This window comes from Panthera onca, chromosome E3 (assembly GCF_046562875.1).
Source record: "Panthera onca isolate mPanOnc1 chromosome E3, mPanOnc1 haplotype 2, whole genome shotgun sequence".
Taxonomy (NCBI): Eukaryota; Metazoa; Chordata; class Mammalia; order Carnivora; family Felidae; genus Panthera; species Panthera onca.
The window spans coordinates 42,259,521-42,266,485 of record NC_138354.1 but is presented as its reverse complement, the minus strand read 5'-3'; positions in this window follow the sequence as shown (position 1 = coordinate 42,266,485).

Sequence of the window (6,965 nt, the reverse complement as noted above, 5' to 3'; positions counted from 1 at the left end):
TGTATGTAAGGGATGAATCATCGAATTCTACTCCCGCATCTGAGAATGCACTGTATGTCAGCTAAGACTTAAATTAAAATAAATAAATAAATAAATAAATAAATAAATAAATAAATAAAGCTATAACAAGAGATGAAGACAGACATGATCTCATACTAAAGGGGACAGCCAAACAAGAATATCCAATGATTGTAAATTTTGATGCACCCAACATACAATCACCAAGCACATAAAACATTTAGCAACAACCACAAAGGAACTCATTTATAATAATATAACGATAGTAGAGGACTTTAACACATCACTCACATCAATGGACAGAACCTATAAACAGAAAATCAACAAGGAAACAGTGGCTTTGAATGACACACTGGACCAGATGGGTTTAACAGATATATTCAGAACACTCCATACTAAAATGTCAGAGTACACATTCTTTTCAAGTGCACATGGGGCATTCTCCAGAATTGATCACATTCTAGGTCACAAATCAGGCCTCAAGAGGTACCCAAAGACAGAGATCAGACCAAGCATCTTTTCTGACCACAAAGCTAGGAAACTTGAAGTCAACCACAAAAAAGGGGCGGGGGGGGGGGCGGGGGAAGTCCACGAATAAAGGGAGGTTAAATAACATGCTACTAAATGAATGGGTCAAACAGGAAATCAATGAGAAAATACACTGAAACAAATGAAAATGAAAATACACTGGTAAAACACTTTGGAATGCAGCAAAAGCAGTCTATGATGGAAGTATATAGCAATACAAGCCTACCTTAAAGAGCAAGAAAAATCTCAAACAATCCTAACTTAAAACTAAAGGAATGAGAAAAAGAACAGCAGAAGGAAGGAAATAATAGAGATTAAGGCAGAAATAAGGAATATAGAAACCAAAAAGACACTAGACCAAATCAATGAAACCAGGGGCTGGTTCTTTGAAAGCAGTAATCAACTTGAAAACCTCCTAGGCAGACTTTTCACAAAGAAGAGAGAAAGGACTCAAATAAATAAAATCACAAATAAGAAAGGAGAAATAACAGTCAACACCACAAAAATACAATTAGAAGATAATATTATGAAAAACTATATGCAACAAATTGGACACGCTGAGAAAAGTGGAAAAATTCCTAGAAACACACAAACTACCAAAACTGAAACAGGAAGATATCTAAAATCTTAAAACAGAAAGAAATCATATCAGTAATTTAAAAAATCTCCCCCCAACACAAGGGCCAGATGGCTTCATTGATGAATTCTACTATACATTTAAGGAAGAGGTAATACGTATTCTCCTCGAATTACAAAAAATAAAAAAGAAGGAAAACTTACAAATTCATCTTATGAGGCCATCATTACCCTGACACCAAAACCAGATAAAGCCTCCACTAAAACCGAAAACTGCAGGGGCGCCTGTGTGGCTCAGTCGGTTTACTGTCCAACTCTTAATTTCGGATTAGGACATTATCTTGCAGTGCGTGGGTTCGAGTCCCACGTTGGATCCTGCCATGACAGTGTGGGGCATGGCCAGGATTCTCTCTCTCCCTGTCTCTCTGCCCCTCCCTCACTTTTATGTACTCTAAGTAAAGAAATAAACATTTAAAAAAATGTTTAAAATTTTTTAAATAAAACTGCAGGCCAATAGCCTGATGACTATGTACGCCAAAATTCTCATTAAAATACCTTCAAATTAAAGTCAACAATACATTAATAGAATCATTTACCATAATCAAGTGGGATATATCCCTGGGCTGCAAGGGTGGTTCCACATTCACAGATCAATCAACATGATGTACCACAGTAATAGAAGAAAGGATAAGAATAATATGATGCTTTCAACAGATGCAGGAAAACCATTTGACAAAATGTCACATCCATTCATGATAAAAAAAAAAAAAACCCTCAGCAAAGTACATTGAGACTCAACCTACCTGCACATAATAAACGTCATCTAGGAAAAACCCACAGCTAATGTCATCCTCAATGGGGAAAAAATTGAAAGTTTTTCCTCCAAGGTCAGGGACAAGACAGGGATGACCCCTCTCACCACTGTTATTCACATAGTATGGGAAATCCTAGCCACAGCAATCAGACATCAAAAAGAAATAAGAGGCATCCAAATCAGCAAGGAAGAAGTAGCACTTTCGCTATTCGGAACTGACATGATGTGCTCTATAAAAAACATGAAAGACTCCCTTAAAAATTGCTAGAATTGATATATGAATTCGACAAGTCACCATATACAGAAATCAATGCACATAAATGTATTGCATTTCTATACACGAATCATGAATTAACACAGAGAGAAAGTAAGGAATCAATCCCATTGACAGGTTCACAAATACCACAAGATACCAGGAATATACCTAACCAAAGAGGTGAAAGAACTGTACTCTAAAGGCTAGGAAACACTGATGAAAAAAATAGAAGAGGACACAAAGAAATGGAAATACATTTCATGTTCATGGATGGCAAGAACAAAATATTGTTAAAATGTCTACACTCCTCAAAACAATCTACACATGTAATGAAATCCCTATCACACTAACAAAAACATTTGTCACAGAACTGGAAAAAATAATCTCAAAACTTGTATGGAATGACAGAAGTCCCCAAACAGCCAAAACTAACTTGAAGAAGAAAAGCAAAGCTGGAGACATCACAATTCCAGACGTTAGGTTATATTACAAAGCTGTACTGATCAGAAGAGTATGGTACTGGCAAAACAACAACAACAACAACAACAACAACAACAACAACAACAACACAGAGGCATAGATCAATAGAATAGAAACCCAGAAATGAACTAACACCTATATGGTCAATTAATTCTCAACAAAGCAGGAAAGAATATCCAATGGAAAAAAAGATACTCTTGGGACACATGGGCGGCTCAGTCACCAAAGCATGTGATTGTGAATTCAGCTCAGGTCATGATCTCAGAGCAGTGCAGAGCATGCATGGGATTCTCTCTCTCCATTTCTCTCTGACCCTCTTCTGCATGCTCTCTCTCTCAAAATAAATACATAAACTTAAAGTCTCCTCAACATATGGTTTTGGAAACACTGGACAGCAACCTGCAAAACAAAACAAAACAAAACAACAACGGACCACTTTCTTACAACATACACAAAAATAAACCCAACATGGATAAAGACCTATGTGTAAAACCTGAAGCCATAAAAATCCCAGAGGATAACAAGGGTAGTATCTTATTTGACATTGCCTATACAAACGTCTTTGTAGATATATCTCCTGAAATAAGGGAAACACAAGCAAAAATAATGGGACATCGTAAAAATAAAAAGCTTCCATCGCCAAGGAAATAATCAACAAAACTAAAACACCTACAGAATGATATTTGCAAACGACATCTGATAAAGGGTTAGTGTCCAAAATATATAAAGTTATAGAGCACACAAAAAATTAGAAATCCGATTAAAAATGGGTAGAAAACACGAATAGACATTTTCCCAAGGAAGACATACACGTGGCCAAGAGACACATGAAAAGATCCTCAACGATACTGATCTTCAGGGAAATACAATTCAAAAGTACAATGAGATAACACATCACATCTGTCTGCATGACTAAAATCAATGAATGATGAAACAGCAGGTGTTGCCAAGGATGTGGGGAAAGAGGAAACCTCTTGCACTGTGGGGAGGAATGCAAACTGGTGCAGCCACTCTGGAAAACATCATGGAGATTTAAAAAAAAAAAAAAAAAAAAAACTGGAAATAGAACTACCTTACGATCCAGCAATTTCACTACGAGGTATTTACACAAATAGTACAAAAAATAATTCTTCAAAGGGATACATGCACCCTGATGTTTACAGCAGCATTTTCTACAACAGCCAAATTACGGAAACTGCCCAAGCATCCATCAACTGATGAATAAATTAAGATGTAGTATATGGAATGTAATATTATTTAGCCGTAAGAACATGAAATATGGTCATTTGCCACGAGGTGGATAGAGCGAGAGAATGTTATGCTGGGTGAAATAAGCCTGTCAGAGAAAGACAAATACCCAATGATTTCACTAACACATGGCAATAAAACAAAACAAAGCGGGGGGGGGGGGGGCGTGGAAGGGAGGAGACAGTGACAAGCAAATAGACTCTTAACTAGGAAACAAACTGAGGGGTTTCACAGCAAGGTGGAGGAATGGGTGAAAGAGCTGATGGGGATTAAGAAGTGCACCTGGGGGGCGCCTGGGGGGCGCATCGGTTAAGCGTCTGACTTCAGCCAGGTCACGATCTCACGGTCCGTGAGTTCGAGCCCCGCGTCAGGCTCTGGGTTGATGGCTCGGAGCCTGGAGCCTGTTTCCGATTCTGTGTCTCCCTCTCTCTCTCTGCCCCTCCCCCGTTCATGCTCTGTCTCTCTCTGTCCCAAAAATAAATAAAAAAAACGTTGAAAAAAAAAATTTAAAAAAAAAAAGAAGTGCACCTGGGATGAGCACCAGGTGACGTGTGGAAGTATATTGGACACCTGAAACTAATATTACACTGTATCTTTACTCACTGGAATTTAAATTAGAAGATAACATAACATTAATGACAGGTACGAACCAGGTTTTCTGTAGTTTTCAATCACTTCACTAGGTTGGAAAAATAACCATGAAATTTTTTAAAAAGCATGTATGATGTGGGGACAGTTTGTGTCCTTACCTCGGTCTCTGGTTCCAGCAGGACTCGGAACGTGGGTCCCAGCTCATTTTCTAGAAGGTCCTGAGACGAGCATTTCATGTATCCACGTCCTAATTGAATGCAGCTCCCGTGCTTCTGAATTTCTGTTAGGGTTTCTTCCCGGAAACAAGCCTGAATCTGGAACAAACCATCGACTGCATCGATGAGGTGATGTCGTGGGACCCCGCAATCCACGAGTCCTTTAGTAAAATACGTCTTGTTCAAAAACTGTCCGGGACGGGGTGGAATGAAACACGGGAACAGCTCAGAAAACGCGAAGGCCTGTGCAGCTCAGCAACCAGCTTGCCCAGGGAAGCCACCCGGCGCCCCCTCCTCAGCATTCAGTACAACAAGGCAGCTTCTCTCTGGCGACTCAGGAGATGCCAAGTTGCTGCTAAGCTCCCAAGGTCTCCCCTGGGGCAGGCGACAGAACCTGCTGGAAATGCAGCTCTGCTCTCTGTACTGAAGCAGCGGCAGAGGCTCTGAGTCCTCTGGGAGCAACAGCGACCCTTCCTGCTCTGAGGTGCCCTGGGTCAGAAAAGCCGATGATGCGCCCTCTGCTGGCCATCACTGCTTGGCAGAGGAACCTGCCCCTCCGGGTCTGTAGTGCTCAAGCTCTCTCTGCTGGCCACCAAGGGAATTCCTACAATGTTGAAGACCCTGGTCGCTCAGCCTGAGGGACCGAAGGTGCTCTGGGAAACTAAGCCTGTTCTCCACATTGGGAAGGGTTTTAGTGACAGGGCCTGAGACACAAAGAAATCTTTTCCTTCTCCTTTTGTGAGTGAAGAATGAAACCGAATTTATTAACGTAATGACATCATTTGTAATGCTTTAAGCAATGTTCCCAGAAAAATAGACCGCCAATTTACACATGCTGAACATGAGGCAATTGTGTTTACCACCTAAGTGTTCAGGTTAGATAAAGAATGGACACCTTTGAGAGAGAGATACCGGCGTCCAGCTATGGAATGAATGAGTCCTAGGGATACAAGGGACAGCCAATGGAATGGAGTCAATCCTGTAATAATACTGTTGCATGTTTTCACATGATAGCTACACTTGTGCTTAAGTACAACATAATTTACAGACATATGGAATGACTACAATGTATGCCAAAAACTAACACAACAAATGTGTGAACAATATTTCAATTAAAAATATACATCCTTTACACTATCTTTAATTTCTCCTTCTTTGCCAATAAACTATCATTCCTGGGGTGCTTGGGTGGCTTAGTCGGTTAAGTGTCCGACTTTGACTCAAGTCATGATCTTGCAGTCCATGAGTTTGAGCCCGCGTCAGGCTCTGTCCTCAGAGCTCAGAGCTTCAAGCCTGCCTCAGATTCGGTGTCTCCCACTCTCTCCCCCCTCCCCAGCTCGGGCTCTCTCAAAAAAAGAAACATTAAAAATGAAAAATCATTCCTCATTTAGAATCTGTGAATTTCCATTTATACCAGATTCTCTAACATCACATTCTTGATGTTGAAAGCTTATCTGAAAAGTCACTAATAATATCTTTGATGACATATATGTGACAAGGTCAGAATGCAACTTACAGAGAGCTACACATCTGTTTTGAATTTACAGTATGTATCCTTGGCTAATCCAATGAAATGTGCTTTAGGGATACGGATGGATGAAATAATGTCCATCAGTCATATAGGTCAATTTCCTATAGGACCATTATGCCTTCAATTATTAATTGCCATCTCTTCAGAATTAAAAGAAACCTGGGACTATAAAATGTCTTTGAATTTGATGTAAGAGAAGACTATGGTGTTTTAAAGGGTCCACTTACCTTCTGGAATGCTCAGATTGGTTGTGGACAGGAGGATAGCCACCTATGATTTGGATGCACACTGCTAGTCCCAGAGGGAAGATATGGACCTTATTCTCAAATATTTTTTTATCAATAATGCTACTCCACCTCTGCCAGGTCCAAACTGCAGGACCTGGGGGCAACAAAATGCCTGATGCCTGGGTTCAGAACTTGAGGAAGGCCAGCTGGTGGGGGGAGGGGGGAAATCCAACAGGACCTGGGGCAGTGAGGGAGATGGCCCTGGGACACCTCCCCACAGGACAGGCTCTGGAGTTTACCTGACAAAGAGCAGCACACTCTCCCTCAAGACATCCCTCTCCATGACAGAACATGAGGCTGAGCCTCACAATTCCAGAAGAAATGAGGGATACCCATCCTTTCAATTTCAATGGCCTCTGCAGAGCTTGGACCCACGGATGTTGGAGTCTTGGGGTCATGAAACTCTGATGCCCATGATACA